The following is a 16,810-nucleotide window of genomic DNA, read 5'->3' as shown; positions in this document are numbered from 1 at the left end:
CAGTGCCCAACCACCACCCTCTGAGTGAAGAACCTTCTTCTAATTTCCAACCTAAACATCCTCTGACACAACTTCAGGGCACTCTCTTGGGTCCTGCCCAGCAAGATTGACATATATTTATCAGTGTAATTCAGAGTGTGATGGTCTCTTGAATTAATCTTCTGGTATTGATGGATGCTAAGCAGCTCCTGAAGATTTTCTTCAGGCGAAAAGTTTTTCTTGCCACCTCTGCAGAGATTAATTCAGTCGGCATAACTGTTGGAATACTGAAGAAAGTGCCTAGTCTCATAGGTTTTACAAAAAAGAAAGTGAGATACAGGTGCAGCTACAGATTTTCCACTGGGCACAGAATAAGTCTGAGAGATATGATATGAAAAATGAGCCTTCTGTTCCAGGATTAGTGCTATACAAAATGTCTTATGTGATCTTACATATTTGATTTGTTTATGGTTGTAAATTTTAGAAGTCTGGAGAGTTTTATTGCTGGGGTTGGAGGTCTTTGAAGGCAAACTATAAGAGAATGGTCTTGAAATGTGCAAAATTAATGGGCATTTCTGGCTGATTCTTTTGAAGAGATACTCTATTGGAAAGAAATACTGTCAACATATGTGGGAAGGACTGTGCTTTTTGGACCTTTTGCACCATTTTGAGAAGGCTGATGGGCAATTCAGCTAGCCCTAAGCACCTATGTAAGTAGGTTTGTGCAGCAACTTAGATAAAGTAGGTTAATACATGTATTTACCTGAGCTCTGTGCTATGCAAATAGATACCACAGTGGTGGGCACATTAGAGATGACGGATGGATTAGATGGACTAATGTGAGCAGCAGCTGCACATACTCAGTTTCCCAGATCTGTTCTAGGCTTTTCTGGGGCTGAGTCAACCACTTGGGCACATATGTGTTGTATTAATCATGGTGTTCTGTCTTTTTATTTTTATTGACTCCATATTATTTGCTATAAATTCTGATTTTGCAATTATGAATCATCTCACTGTCTTCTACAATATCCCTTCCCCATGTTGCAAAACAAATTTAAATTCAGTCAGTGTCTACTGAGATCAACCAGTTTGGTTTTATGTTGTGGGATGCCATCCTTAAATGTACAACACTAAGTTTACAGACAAAGCTGCTTTACATGTACAGGAAAGTTACTACTCAGTTATTCTTCCCTTTTGTCCTAAATTCTTTAGAAGCACTGTTGTTTCTGAGAATCTCCAAGCATCATGTTCCCCATCAAGGTTTCTTCTTTTATATTCAAGGGTGTGGTGGGGTTTGAAGTCACCTACCTGAATTCACCCAACTGGGTCACAAAACATTTCTTTGCTTTTCTTCACTTGCAGCAAATACCTCATTTGAAATTGCTGGGGACGCCTGGTTTCTCACATGAAGTTGGGAGCACACTAGGAGCCTTTCCCAACACACAGCGCTCTATTCAGTAAGCCATATGCATTTTGATAACTTCTGCTGAAAAGAAAGGGAGCAGAGTTGGGGGTGGAAATGTTGACAGCCTCTAGCTGCATCAACAAAATCCAGCCCCATTTGTTTTAATTATACCAAACTATGATTTGGAGAAATATAAATTTCAAGATGGATGCAAATCTCCTGCCAATCTCTGCTGAGCAGAGGGGAGCAGTGGAGAGCCACTTCCTGGCCACAGCTGTAAGCCCTGTTCCCCCAGAAGCCTTAGCCATGTCCAGGCAGGGATGGTAGGCCAGGTGATCAGGCTTACCCTGGCAAATATTTCTACTGCTTGCCACTGTGCAGAGATCTGCCAAGTCATGTTAACAACCTTATCTGGGCAAATGTCCCTTCCTTGCCACATGTAACACCTAGGGGGAATTTTCAACCTGAAAGCTTCAAAATCAACTGCAAAAAATTCAATATAATCAGTTCCCAGGATAGCATCAAAATACAAATGCTTCAAACAGAATTGGAGGGTTGGGATTTAATGTCTTTAATTTTTCAGAGGCTGTTTGGTTTTCTTGGTGCTGTCCTTTTTTCACATGGTTCCTAGTTCTCTCTTTGCATCTGTGGTGCATCTGTGCATATTTACTGCAACATGTGCAGAGGTACAAAATTTTTATCTTTTTTTTTTTATTCTTCTTCTAAATGGCAGTTGTCTCAGCAGTATTTTGTTTCATTTGCACAGCAAAGCCTGGTTTTCCTCTATGAAATAAGCAAGAGGTGCAGAGTCCCATGCTTGTATCTGGGTTATGCCATTTTAGTTATATGTAATTGCAGATTTATTTTCTCATAATTTCTTTTGGTTCTGTGCTAATATGCATCCTATGCTGCTAACCTGTATGATGATTTTTTCCTGAGGATGCTTAGCCAGTACAGAACTCTGACCTGTACACCCAGGATGGTAAAGATATATACTTCCTACAATAAACTCTTTTGTTTGCTTACTCCAATTCAGCATAACCACCTGCAGTGCACCATTTGTGTGTTACTTTGTTTCACGGATCTGAAGCACAGTTTTAAAAAACCTCTTGATGGAACATACATGTCTCTCCCTGAAGTGGTTCTTGTGCTCCTACTTTGGAAACAATTAAATACAGTTCCACTAAAATAATCAGGAATGTACTGATTTATAGTATCTAAAAATCTGCTTGTTCTGTACATAAATAAATGCAAAAGTCTGCATTGCCTGCCCTCGTTTGTCAGTTTTCCTGCATACAGTGAGGAGGGTAAAGACAGATGGAAATTGTCTGGAAGTGGAGATTTAACTATATGAACTATTTCTTTATATGAAGAAAGATGGAGAAAGCCCACATCTTCTGCAATATTTTCCCCAGCTATTCTCTTGCCATACTAATTTGTACCTGCAATGGATACCTTAGGTAAAGGACTTCACTGTCTTTTCCCAAGTATACAAAATTTCCAGTAAGATATATGTTCATATACACATATACATATCTGAAGAGAGAGACAGAGTCCTTTTTCATGTGTGTGCTTTGCATGACAGGAGGCTCAGAAGAGAAAATATTAGTTTTTCATAAGTAACAAAATATAATTACCCCAGAGAAAGAAAAGTTGGTAATGCCTGGTTGATCTATTCTTTCTTTGCATATTTACTTATTTCTAGTGTGTTATAAGACCCTAGGGTATTTTGACTCCTCACTTACTCCAGTGTGACTCCGTCATCTTCTCTGGTACTGAACCAACATACCAGAACATACCACCAAACTGATATTAGTTCCCATGCTTTGTCACACAGATGCGATGCAGAGCAGAAACAAACCAATGCTGGGACCAAACATGTGGTATGGATTGTGATTACAAAGATCAGTAATGAGGACAGCACCCTACAGTTACTCCAGTGGTTTCTGGTAAATCTTCCTTTTTTCTCCCCTTAAAAAAAAAAAAATTAAAAAAATTTGATAACATTATTATGAAACACTCCGTTCATCTTCATATCCTGAGCAGGGAACCAATTGCCAGAAACATTTCATAGCACTGGTGAAAATTTACACTTTCATTTTCTTTGAGATTATGAGTGTTTTGGATCTTTTCAGACACAAATGTGTCTCAAGCCCCGGTGCTGCCATGTGCTGCACAGACTGCCCCAGTATGTCTCCTGACACATTCACTAAGAGCTGCTGACTGCAAAAGTGAAGCCTTGGTGCATGTATCAGGTTTTGAGGTTTTTTTCTTTGTATTTTAAAGCTAGCCACAGTTTCCTGTGCAACCTGAAGTCCGTGTTTCCAGCATACACCCCAGTGTCATTTCAGTGTGACTCAAGGTGTTAAAGGTAGGTTGGTGCCTGCAGCCTGGCTTTCCCCTAGAACCTGACTTACAGTGCCAGCATACATTGAGGAGTGAGGTCCCTGCTCCTGCTGTTCAAACCACCTGTGGGTCTTTGCTGGTACACAGCAAGAGGTTGACAGAAATTGAACAACATTAGCACAAGAATGTGCTATTTGCAGCTCTGAGACATGAGGCTTCAAAATGTCACGGAGATAAAGAACTGAGCAAGATTCAAATCTGGGTTCAGTGTTATATGAAAATGGGACTACTGAGGAGTAAATAATTAAAAATATTTGGAAAGATTGCAAAGTGCCAAGTTTTGAAGATTTAAACCAGTCATCATGAACTGGCAGAATGTCTCTGAGGGAAATGATTTATCCTGACCAAAGTTTCTTGCAAATGCTCCTAAAATACCACTGTCAGGGTCAACCTATGGGGTTGACCTAAGCTGACCAATGGCCTGATTGATTTTTAGGTGCCAAGCAACAGAAAATAAGATTATATCAGAGGTTAATCCATTATATGTAACAGTGACCACAACTAATGTGACAGACATGATGTACAATTGCAGCAGAGAAAGCAAAATCATTTTCATGAAAAATAGAATGTGCCAACCAAGAAATGACTCAGTCTTTGCAGCGTTTCAAGAAAAATGTCTTTGAAACTGTGCATGCACTAACCTCACTCATATATAGTGTGAATAGTTTGGCACATTATCTTGTCTCACAATCTCAGGTCAAAAGGAAATCACTTGTTAAAGGAAAAAACAGTAAACATGATTTAAGCACTTTTGAAAGGTGTTATGCTGGCATGCCCTCACAGCAAAGTGCTTTTGTATCTGGAGAGCAAGCACAAAGTAGATGGATACATTTCCCTACACTGTCATGGTAGTGTGCTTTGCTCTCCTCCCAGAGGACTGTCCCACCTGAGGGTGAGATTTTTTTACTGAGGATACCTGGGAGTACCTTCTGTAGCCCATGACTGATCATCCTGCCCCCACACTGAGCCTGCACAGGCTCCCATCAGCTACGAGGCAACTGTCAGGTACCAGCTCCCTCCATTTGGGCTGGACCAGCTTAACTCAGTGACCCAGGTAACTGCTTGTATCCCATTTCTACTGCCTTGAAACAAAACCCTCTCCTTGCTCAGCTGTCACAGGCACTCCATCAGTGCTTGCTCAGCAGCCCCACAAGCTGCCCTGGTGCTCCCAAAGCACCTCAATAACCAGCTGGTTTGCTTGTTACAGCTGTGGGCCCCTCCATTTGATGGTCAGCAGCATTCAGCATTTATTGTCTCATCCTGGTGACCTTCCCTCTGCCAGGCTGTAGCTCCAGGGACATGAGTGGGGCTGGGGACCTGTAAGGATGTTTCCACAGCAAGGAACCATGGGGGCTGCCAGCTCCTCCAGCTGGAGGACTCGATATTGATGGCTATCACCCCCGCACGGCTGAAGTGCCCACAGCCCCACCATCCAAGGCCTGGTGAAAACACCCCGACCTTTCCTTATCAGCAAGGTAGGTCTAGATAAATGCCAAAGGACAGAAGCATGTCAACAGCTCAAATAGAGAAAATAAATTCTGCTTATTGTTACAGCTCTCGGTGACATCAAGGCAGCTTGGCTGAAGTTCAGCTCTTTACTCCAGCATTCATCTGTGCTGTTGTGCTGTTCTCATCTTATCTGTAAAGGTGTTAAACAGATTTGCTATCTCCCTTTGTGGTTTTGACACTTGTACAACAGGTATGTTTTTCCTGTGTTTAGGTTTTCCCCGGAGCTATTATCTCCAAATACAGCTCAGGAAGCTAATGATGCTTAGTTTGGAGATCTGAGTCTCCCTGACGCAGCCACATTAATTGGTGTTATATAGCCATGTTGTAGCTGAGGAAACCAGGTAGCAGCAAGCTAATTCTTTGCTGTGAAAAAATCTGTCCTCTTCTAGGGTTGGGGTGGGAGCATTAACAGCCATTTGACTCTGCCCTTAAGGAATCAGAGATCTCTCACTTCAATGGGAAAAAACTCTTTTCACAATTCCACTTTTATTTACTTATTCAAATCAATTTTTAAGATAATCCGGACATCATACTTATGTTACTATGGGACAGTACTTGTTACTTGACACACACACAAAAAAAGAGAAAACAGACACAGAAGGATATTTTTTGTCTTCTTGCTTTTAGAGATGTTTTTTCCCACAGTATACTTGTGACTCTTAGTATTGCACTGTCTGCTTACCAGCTCAGTAGACAAAGCCCAGAAGTCTGCTGAATTAGGTAAGTGTATGGTTATTTTTAACTGAGTTGAAAATTACTCGTTCGTATGGTATGTCGTGCAACAGATATACACTGGTGTCATGACATTCTGTCCAGACACTTGTCCTAAATTTAGCTCTGAATTTAACCTGAGTTGTAGGGCAAATAATTAAATGTCAGCCCTGCAAAACAAACCTGTTGCTTTGTGATTTGAACATAAAGGAGGCATAAACCTCTGATCCTCTCTCCTGCATGCTCAGTCAGTGCAAGATAGTGAAGCTTTCTCCATGGCAATAGAAAGGAGTGCATTTGACAAGGGCTTCAGATATGGTATCTATCACATACGAATTTGACCGCACACAAAACCAGCACTGGGTAAATAGAGATGGTGGTGCAGTGTCCTTTAGCACAGTGCTCTGGTTCCTCCACTGCTCTTGTCTGCACAGCAACCAGCAGTGCCCCAGGCCTGGATATCTCATCAGGGTAGTGGGCCAGCATAACGTGACAGGAGTCAATGTGAATGGCAGCTTGTCCCCCTGTTTTGAGTTTCTGAGCCCCATGGCAGTGAACCCACTTCCACTGGGGTTGGTCAGAAGCAACCTCCAGCATCCATCCCAGGCTGGAATCCATCTTTCAGGAGCCCAACCCACCCACGTCTTCCCTGGGCCTGTTCACAGGAAGGCCCTGCTCTGCCTTGCCACTCCACTAGTACCTATCTTAGGTTCACTCCAAGCATATAGAAAGTTGTAATTCCTTGAACTTCCTTGTGTTAAAAGTTATGGACGTTTCTGCAAGCTGCGGAATTAAGGTGTTTTGTTTTTCAAGGTCTATTTATCTGTGGCATGTAAAGCAAAGACAGATCCATACATAGTAAGCCTGTTGTTCTCATGTCATTGCAGGAAGGAAAGGAGAGCAATGCAATAGGTCTTTTTGCATACAGCAGACACAATAATTAGAAACAAATTAGTCTTAATGGAATTAGAGGGTACCAGAGAAAAGCTTCAAAAGAGACTTTGTTTATAAACTAGCCTAAGGGACCGAATGGAGAGGTAAAAAGCCATTGTATATTTCCAAAGACTGCCTTTAAAAAACTGTGAAAAGGTTGTTTTCTGTAAGAATTAATTTCATCTTTCCATCAATGCTGGTTTGGAGTCACTGTTTTTTTCCAGGACCTTTGCTATTCATGGCAGCTTGTGTCTCAGGCTGCCATTCTCATCCTCCAAGAGCCTCAAAGCAATGGGGTTGCAGCAATATCTCTGAATTTTGTGGATTTTTTAAAGGTCAAGGTAAAGGCGAGTCTTTCATCAGAGTTCTTACTAACATACATTATAAAATAAGATAAATGATATTTGCACAGCAAAGAGAACTAAATGATAATGTTTATGATTTCCCTCTTCCTCCAAGGAACATATATTTGTTTATACAGTCTTTGGGTTGTGCTCACTTCATATTAGCATTTCATGTTCCCTCTGACTGATTCTTCTTTCAGTTTGAGTCAGTGGATGTGACCTTATGGTGACATTTGCAGAGAGGTGTGACTGTAGTAGCTGCACACTCTTCCAAAGCTCACTGGCAGGGCTGAGTTATCAGATACCTGAAATGGGGCTTAGGACCCTGGGTACTGGCTGTTCCCCTTGGTACTCATGTCATATTTCCAGAGGAGTGAGGACTTCATTTTGGTTGGATTTGAAAGGGAAAAATATTCTGTGAGGAGCCACTGTGCAGAGATGGAAATTCTACACTGAGTTGAAGACCACTCTGACTCGGGGTGTGTGTCAGCAGCCATTAAAGTGGGATAAATTCCTCATGAAAGGGGAATTATATTCTTAGTAGAGTGATCTCAAAACACCTACATCTTTCCAGCAATGAAGTATTTAGGCAGCAAAGTCAGCAAGGAATAATGTCTATCATATTCATTCTCCCAGGGCATGTGTGACATCCTGCACCTTTTCCCATACAAGTGCCTCTCACTCCTCACCTCTCTTGGGATACTGTGGCCAAAGCAATCATTAGTTCTTGCAAAGGAAATTGAAACCATCTTCCCCTGTGGGAGTTTCTATGTTCTTGTTATTTGAATGTGGGTTGTGTAGCAGGAGGCACAGGAGAGTTCCCTGTGGTTCTAGTGGTTGCATTTGAACTCTGGGAGTGTCCGCTGGAAGCACAACATGACAACACTGAATGCAAAGCTCTGCTTGCTGGAATATGATGGTAAAATATGTATGCCCTAGCTCTATGCTCTCAGTGAAATATGACACCGTAAACACCTTGCTGCCCTTCTGAAGCAAAAAAGTTCAGCCCAGATCTAAGTAACAAGGGAACAGTTCCATGTAATTGGTGCACTAAGAGGTATGCTGTTCTGAAGCAAAGTATTATGAGGATTTTCTGTCCAGGAACTGTTACTGTCAAAACTAATCAGCATTTTCTTCCTTTCAGAACAGCCACACATGAGCCAAGTGTTTGGATGCAGTTGAGTTAGTCACCATAGGTAGGTACAGTCTATGGAATACAATTTGTGGTAACTTCATGCATTTCATCATGTGATGGCACATCTACGGCAGCTCTGCATACAGAATGGATTGGTAAAAAGCTCACCAGTCCCCTGGGATGCACAAATCAACTCTGTTTTTTCTCAAGCCTCAGCTGCCTGATTCAGCTGTGTAGCTTAGTAGAGATGAAGAATACTTAATTCAACTAAAGGAAGGAGAGACCCTGAACAAATCCAAAAACGAAAGAAATGTTAAATGTGCTTTCCTAACCTGACTTCTGCTGGCTGTTTAGAGGAAACATGAAGAATAAAGCTATCTTGCTGTTCATTTTGCCATTCATTTTCACATGGTCATCCTTCTTTTCTTCTCGCAGATTCAAATCTCTTTCACTGTTTGTGAGACCCTAGCTGACTCCCCCATCAGCATGTCAGACATTTCCATGACTCTTATTTAAAGATAAAGCAAGTGGATCTAATATGCAGTGTCTGAGCTTGAAATTTGTTCCAGAAAATAGTATAAATGTACATATTTATTTTTTCAGGTGACATTTGTAATCTATTGGAATGTCTTGGGGTTAAGCTGAAAAATGCAGATCTGTAACTTTGCATGCCCCAGGGAAAATATTAGCCAATCTGATGCAATGCTAATAAATCATAATTATTGTTATTATTATGCTTTGGATGTGTTGTAATAAAGACACAACATGGTTTTATTGGGAAAAAAACCAACCCCCAAATGTATGATTTCATTTCTGTACAGTATTGTTTCTGTAATTAAAATTTCAAACTTCTATGAGGTCTTACTCTGAGGATTTCACAGATACTAATTAAATAAGGCCTTATTCAGCAATCTCTATCCATATAAGTAGTCCTGTTGGCTTCCCATCAGCAAGGAATTTTGGACTGTTCTCTGAAGTTAATGCATCTGATTATTTCCACTTCACTAATGTAGAAAATGATACCCAGAGGAGCTAAATGATTTACTCAAGACAAAAGGGAGAGTTAGTGGTATCTGAAAATAGATCTTCTGAAGCAGAGTCCTGTGCTTTTATTGGAAAATTGTGCATCAGCATTTATAGAAGTTTCAAATATACCAAGGGGGTGCACAGAGCTCTGCAAGGGAGCTGAAGAGTGTGCTTGCTTTGAATGTCATGGGCAACCACCTACAATGTTCATGGCTTACAGGACCTTGAGCCCCAGGATCTTTGTGTTAATCAAACAGTCCATCCTGGAAGACACAGACACCCTTGCCAGTATGAAGTGTGAATCTGCATCACAGTATCAGCATTTTTTCTTGAGTTCAGTGATCAATCAGACTGTGACAGGGGCGTGAATTTGGTGAGAGATTGCCAAAAAGCAAGCAGAAGGGTTAAAAGTGGCAGATATTCAGATTTGGTTTAAGTCAAGGCTAGTTACAATCTTGAGGTAGTATCAGGGTAAAAAAAGCATTGGGTATTGTTTAAAAGTCACAGAGGGTTGGCTGACATCTTGTCAAGGGCGTAAGAATTTCACACACTTTCGGTGATGACCTCCAGGGCTCCTCTGCCTGTCACAGTAACTGCTGAATGACTCTAACTTTGGACAAAACAACAGCCCCAGCACTAGATATGAGGGACACACAGCTTTTTGGACAGCAGGGAAGGGAGATGTGTCATGTGCTGGCCATCCTCTCATGCTGGAGCACAATGGATTGAGGATCAAGCATGGAGAGGGAAATCATGCTGGTCCTCAAAGACTCTACAAAAGAAGTAGATGAGTTGGAAGGAATTGCATATTAGTGGATTATATGGTTTGGCTACATTTTTTCCCTTCAAGATTGTTCTTGCTAAATTTTAGATGGGGGTGTTTATGCACTGACAGGGTATGTACAGGTAGCCTGAGGCTTCACAAGGTACTCAGAAAGGATTGCAGACCCACTGCAATCTAGGCTTTATTCTCTCTATATGCAACATTTTGCTGTGGCAATCAGTAAAGCAGAAGCTGAAGGAAAAAGCATAGGCATCATTTTGATACTGTATTATAGTTTCCCTTCATTCATTGTGTTAGCTGGACAAACACATGGAAACCTTCCCAAACTGAGCATTATTATCCCAACGTTCCAGCCGATCCAAGTGTCAGTTCTCCTATATGTGCCTGACTCTTTTCTTCTAACTCATCCCTGGGTCAGTGCTATCTCACAGAATCTCCTCCTTGGCCAGCTTGCCCTCTTCCAGATGTGGGGAAGGTGGCTATCACTTCCCATTTATGGCCTCAAGGAGTCTGAGAGAGTGTCTGTTGTTCACATTTAGGTGGTACAAGAGCAGTTCTTTTCCACTAGTAAGCTCTTACAAATACTACTTGCAACAGGTTCACAACTGCTTTCGTCATCTTATGGAATCCTCAAGTCTCCAACTTGCAGCCTTAAAAATATATGAACAACTCTAAAACATCAGTAAATACCCATGTAATGTTTGGCTGTTTTGTTTAACAAGCATCAGCTAAAAGAAAAGGTAAGGGAGCTCACTTCCCCCCAAGTAAATAAAACTCTCCAGGACAGCATATTTTACTTCAAAATTACATGGCAATTTTTTTTTTCCTCTTTAGGTTCCAGAAACATGTCCATATATGGTTTACTTGTCAGGGACAATAAATAATGATGTAATAGAAAGGTCAACTTTGTGTCATTTAACTACAGGATGCTCGATGAAGTGAAGTTTGTCAGATAACGCAACAAGGAAGAACTTCAGGATCAGTAAAAGTTTCTGCCGTGCATCTTCAAACAGGAAATCTGAGATTCGGAACAACTTATATTTTGGCTTGTATTCGCTGATCATGGGGTGATCCAGAAATAAACTCCAGGCTTCAAAGCGAGAGTGTTTCCAAGCTGTCCTGCAGTTGATCGAAACATCCAGGCAAAGCAGGGAGACAAATACCAGCAAGGATTTTCTGAATTAAGACTTAATCAAGGAGATAACCCATTTCAACAGTATTTTTACCCTTTTATTTCAGAACAAAAAGGTAATGCAAATATGCATGTTTTGAACTTAATTAGTATTTTCAACTTCTCGGTTTACTGTGTCTATGTAAATATTTATTCCTACAACAGCTTGTAACCTAACACCCTAACACAGTCTTGAAAAGTTTTGTGATTTGCTTTTGTTTATTTGGGGGTTTGTTTTTTTCAAATATGCCATAAAACACTCTCTGGTATTAAACAGAACAGTAGCTCTACCTTTTCCTTATTTTTTTTTAACTTGCAGGTGATGCTTTGTCCCTAGAATATCTTGCTCAGAAATCAGTGCTGTAGCTACAATATACTAAAGTGAAATGTAGCATACAAGGCACAGTGTGAAGGAGAAAAATTACCTTGGCAAATGATTTCTTTAATTTATAAATGTTTAGTTGGTTTGAAAAGAAGCTAATATTGCACTGATTGCTGTGTGAATTAATGTGTTCTGAGAAGAAATAAAATCTTGCAGGTGTATAATTTCCAGTAAAGAATTTGTGCAAAATCATGATTTTGTGGCATTAGAGCATATGCCAGGCTGATAGGTGACCTGTTTTGACAGCTGGGGCTGAACAAGGGGATTTGTTTGCTCAGAGGATTCCTTCGGGAAGCCTGGCTTTGCTCCTTCAGCACTGGGCTAGAACTTGAGCCGTCTGCATAAGCTGTCACTACAAAGAATCCTTGCCTGTTGCTGCAGCCGGACAGCATGAGGTGTCATTCTTCTGATGTCTCAGATCTGGCAGATCTGATGGGCACTGAAATCTTTCTGGTTTTAAAAAATCATTTGCTTCCCTGTAGTAGTTATCCAGCATAATATCCTTAGAGAACTGCAAAGATTTATCTGGAAACTGACCTAAAATGCAGCAAAAATATGAGTACTTTGAGTGTTGCAAGTTGATCTGGTTTCCATTGCCCACAGAGGATCTGTCCTGAAAGGTGCCACAGTAAGAAATGAAGTGGAGGCTTGGTTTGCTGTGAAGACATCCAGCAGTGTTTGCCTTCCTCCACGTGCTCCTTCTGCTTTCAGAAGTAATGACAAATACGTGGAAAGGCAAACATATTTGCAGAGGCTGGGGCTTAATCATTCCTTGCAAAAGACAAAATTATGAAGCTGCTCTTCTCCTCTCTCTTTTGCAGCCTCCAGAGACTTGGTAATGTTTTTAGAAATATGGTTTATCACACCTTGAGCCGTAAATACCAAGGTCCTGTATTGAGTTACCAGCTGACTGGGATAAAAGCGCAAAGGCAGGCAAAGTCTGGCTCTGTTCCCTTAATGACCTTGTCATTCACCTGCCACCCTCCTTTGACAGAAATAAGTAATTCTGCTGCCTGGAATCTATTAAGGGAGGACAGGCAGCTCCCCTAAGCTTTTCTTTAAGGAAGTGCTATCAATGGGGACCAGTTGTTTCAGATGCTAATGGTATTGAATTGCACGGTTCTGCATGTTCAAAGCCAGCTGTAATCCTTGTTTATTTATGTTGCATCAGGGATCAGAGGCCCATTCTCCCAAACACTGTATGTTGACAGAGCTTGTCGTCCAACTATAATAGCAACCTAATTGTGTTTGTCTGTGGGTTTTGCTATCAAGCAGGTGATTACTAGTAGCCACCCTGTGAGTAATACCTTTGGTTTCAGAGATCTGCCAGGTATAGCTACTCAGGACAGAGCATTGCAGTGTGGCCCTGGCACAAGCATTTCCTTTCTAACCTTGTCTTCTGGTCACTGGATGCAGCTAAGTTACCCCTGTATAGCACAGGCCTGGTTCCTACATATAAATAAACAAACTTTCTCTGAAATCAGGACAGCAAAATTAAAAATAAGTATCAGACTCTAGGTGGAAATGGTGGTAAGTCTAGATTCCTGAAGATCTTGTCAGACTGAACTACTAAGTGGCAGCACAGAGAGCAGCATCCTAAGATATGTTTCTGCCAAGAGAGATCACTAGTGAAGCCATCCAGACCTGAAGGCAAAGCATTCGCTAAGGAATAATAAGGGCATTAAACCACAGCTTCAAAATTCAGGTTCTGCTATCCCAGTAGATGCAATGCTGTGTGCTACCTGCATGTGAGGATGGAATCTTGGGCTGTCAGAGAAATGCAGGGTGCAGCCAAACCTTAAAACATCCCCAAAACCTGAAGTTAGGGTGAACAGTAAACCCAGCATTTAATTCCCATCTGATTCCAATGCTGTAAACCTACGCTAAGCAGGCTTAGGGCAAGAAAATAGATTCAAGCTGCATTTAGAAAGACCACTTTGGCCAGATCTCACTATTCCAAATCGGCTCAAACATTTCTAGCGACAGAGATTGTGGTTTTTTTTCACACCTTCATTACAGGATGTGGAAAATATTTACCTTACAGCGCATTAGTCTAGTGAGCTTTCATAAGGCTGTGGTTGGCAGTTCACTGATGGCCTCAGATGGGGTAACCTTAGCCCTGCTGTATCAGCTGAACTAGGGCAGTGCCAGGAACTCTCAGGAACACACCAAGCTCAGCCATAGGGAAAGAAGGGTAAACTGAACCAGGTGCTGGTGCTTTTAGCCTCTAGCCAAGGGCATGTGCTCGGCCTGTCATTGCAGCTCAGCTGGCTCACTGTGACTTCTTATAGACATAATTTGGACCAGTGCTGGTGCCCTGTGGTCCTCCAGCTTCAAACAAAAGCATCCCCAGGTGGAAGGTGAGGGTGGTAGCTTTGCTCTGCTCCACTCCACTCAGGGCTGTCACACAGGGAGCTGTAGGGAGAAGGCATGTGTTGTGCCTCCTGCCAAACTCAGTCACACCACACAGGTCAATCTGAGCAAGGGGACACAGGCAGGGGTATGCAAGAATGGCTTCAAGCCCAACTATAACAGTCTCTGTTGGGTTTCAGGGCAGCCAAGGCTATCTCTGGCTCTCAGTAAGGGCCCAAAAGCTCCTGCAGCCCCAGGATATGACCCTCACACCTTCATCATGTTTGTGCAGATCAATGAGCAGACATGAAAGCTTTATTTTGAGCCCTACAAAGTTTCTCCCTGCAGGATGAGTCAGTGGCGCGAGCTGCAGCTAACACTGTTGTTTCTGCACTCTGTGGAACTCTTGTCAAAATATTTAGATTAGTGAGGCTCACCAACATGCAGGAAACATTCTCCCTTTGCTCTGCAAGTGGATTGGACCCAGTTAACCCCTACCAAGAATAAGAGGGTGAAATCGGAATGATCCATGCAAACTTAAAATCTCCCTTTCACTCTCTGTGCCTTAACGAGGTGTGAAACAAAAGGAGGGAGGGGAAGATGTGCAGAAATGGCTTTTATACCTATATCCATTGGGAATTTAGTGAGATAGCTAAATCAGTTAGCTCCTCTGTGCCAGGGTGTGGTGTCATGTTCACAGTAGTCTCCTGCACACTCTTCAAAGCCCTGACTGCCCCTGAAAGTACTGCAACACCCAGCTCAGAAGCACAGTGAGGATGGATTCACTGCCTGCCCTACCTCCTGTGGCATAAGGATGCCGGTGATGGGATTGGGCAGGATATTGAGGAGGGATCTGTGTCCCATGTTGCACTGGTGCAGGTTGCCCTCAAAGAGGAGCAGTTTCATCTCCGTTCTTGCGTCCTTCAAAGAGTCACTGTGCATCACCTCCATTAGGAGCTTATGATCAGATCCTGCCCTCTCCACTGACGGCTTTGTTTAGGTCTCTGAGTCACCACTGGGGCCAGGTCCATACATTAAGGCATTACAGTGCTGGATGCAGTGCTGGATGCTTCAGACAAGCCCTCTGACTCCAGCCCGTGGATTCCACACATCTGCCATTCACCAGCTACTACGTGAGTACCTATGGGCAGCTATGCAAGTGCTGCTCAGCATTTCAGGAGCTGAGAGAGCCAAACAGCAGCAGCAGCTGCTGGAGAAACAAAGTTGTGTCATTGTTCTTGGCCAGACACTCACTGGAGCACAGCCAAAGACAGGTATTGGAGCAGCTGGGGTGCAGGATGGGCAGCAGCTCCATACAAGAGCTATCTGTTGCTTGGTGTCTGGGCTTGGATCTTTGGGACAGCAAGGGTCATAGCAGAGCTGGGGCATACCAGCTCCCACTGGAGAAGGGAACTAACTGTAGCCATGAGAGATACGGCTGAAAATGAAAATAAAAAAATAAACAAAATAAATAAATTTAAAAAAATAAAAACCATCAAAATTTGGCAGCATTGTTTAGAGCCAATTGAAGGTTTTATTTTGGCATTTTTCATGGCTGTGAAATACATCTTTTGTTGTTAAACATCATAATGTCAGTCTGAAATCTGCTGGGCTTCCCTTTACCCTGAAGTCTTCACACTTCTGGGGTGGGCTTGGCTAGTCTGAGGTGGCTATTGATGTGGGAGATACCACCATGTCTGAAGTGAAAACCTTAAATTCAAGATTTTAAGTTACTTATGGCCTAATTCAAGTTCTTGCAATATCTTCAAACTGTATTAGTTTGTGAGGGGGTGGGTTTTTTTAAATTATGGTCAAAGAAACAAACATGAGGATCTGGACATGCATAGATATGGCCCTGTTGCCATTTGGGGAGCTACCATTTCTTCCAGGTCAGGACCATCTCTGGGCTATGCACGCAGCAGCAAGGGCTACCATAGCAGGGTACTTTCCTGGTGTGAGGCTTGTTCCTGCACAGTGGTGCTCATACTGATGGCTCTGCCGGGTGGCCCAGATCAGTAGGACCTGAACCTGGGCACAGCCAGGCTGTGTGGAGCTGCAGACCAACCCTGCTGTGGCATCGCTGGGACAGGGACCAGCAGACACAGGGTAGAGTCAGGCAGCTTTTTTGACAACCCTACAGGTGCTCTCAGCCTCACCTCTCTGCACCTGGGGGACATGCCTCCACAGCCCCCTCCTGCTGGGTCCCTGTCATGTTCATGTCCTCCTGGGCAGCTTGTTCCTGTTGCTCCTCATCCCACTGTTCTCCATTATTTTACACAGTTCTCACTCAGTGCTTATAAAAAGTAAACCTATTCCATGTTGGCTGTCATCTGAGGCAAGCTTTTCCTTTTCCTCCCATAAAATAATCCCTTGGCTCTTGAACACTGGTGGCCAGAGTGCTCTTTGGCATCCAAATGAGATCTTACTAGAGCATCATACCATTCATGCCATTAGCACTTCCCTATCACTGCTGGAAATTCTTCAGTATTTTGGATCATCCTGGCCTTTTTAGTCCATGCTGCATTGGTGGTTCACAGTCATTCTGTGATTGCTGAGTGCGCCCCAGTGTTTCCCCCTTCTCTCATTTCCAGCTCACTCATGACCTTGAACTTTGTTCTGTGAAAAAGCAAAAAATCAGAAGTGAAACAGCAATGTTGTGTTGCTTTCCTTGCT

General features: G+C 42.5%; 1 protein-coding gene across 3 annotated transcripts in view; it reads left to right on the top strand.

The window, feature by feature from the left end:
• The first annotated feature begins 1,353 nt into the window (after positions 1 to 1,353).
• The window catches only part of ASB2 (ankyrin repeat and SOCS box containing 2), a 42,229-nt gene continuing 26,772 nt past the window's right edge, over positions 1,354 to 16,810 (top strand). Inside the window, exons 1-4 of one of the 3 annotated variants that reach the window (XM_018082402.2) lie at positions 1,354 to 1,436; positions 3,222 to 3,333; positions 8,432 to 8,483; positions 11,158 to 11,480. The gene's annotated coding sequence lies outside the window, so the exon portion shown is untranslated. Of the gene's footprint in view, positions 1,437 to 3,221; positions 3,334 to 8,431; positions 8,484 to 11,071; positions 11,481 to 16,810 lie in introns of those variants that run through there. The other 2 variants (XM_018082403.2, XM_018082404.2) reach the window with 2 other exon arrangements.

The sequence above is a fragment of the Manacus vitellinus genome, unplaced genomic scaffold (assembly GCF_001715985.3).
Source record: "Manacus vitellinus isolate BGI_N305 unplaced genomic scaffold, ASM171598v3 scaffold_6_pilon, whole genome shotgun sequence".
NCBI lineage: Eukaryota > Metazoa > Chordata > Aves > Passeriformes > Pipridae > Manacus > Manacus vitellinus.
Note: the sequence above shows the minus strand (reverse complement) of the source record. Positions and strands in the feature narration are given on the sequence as shown.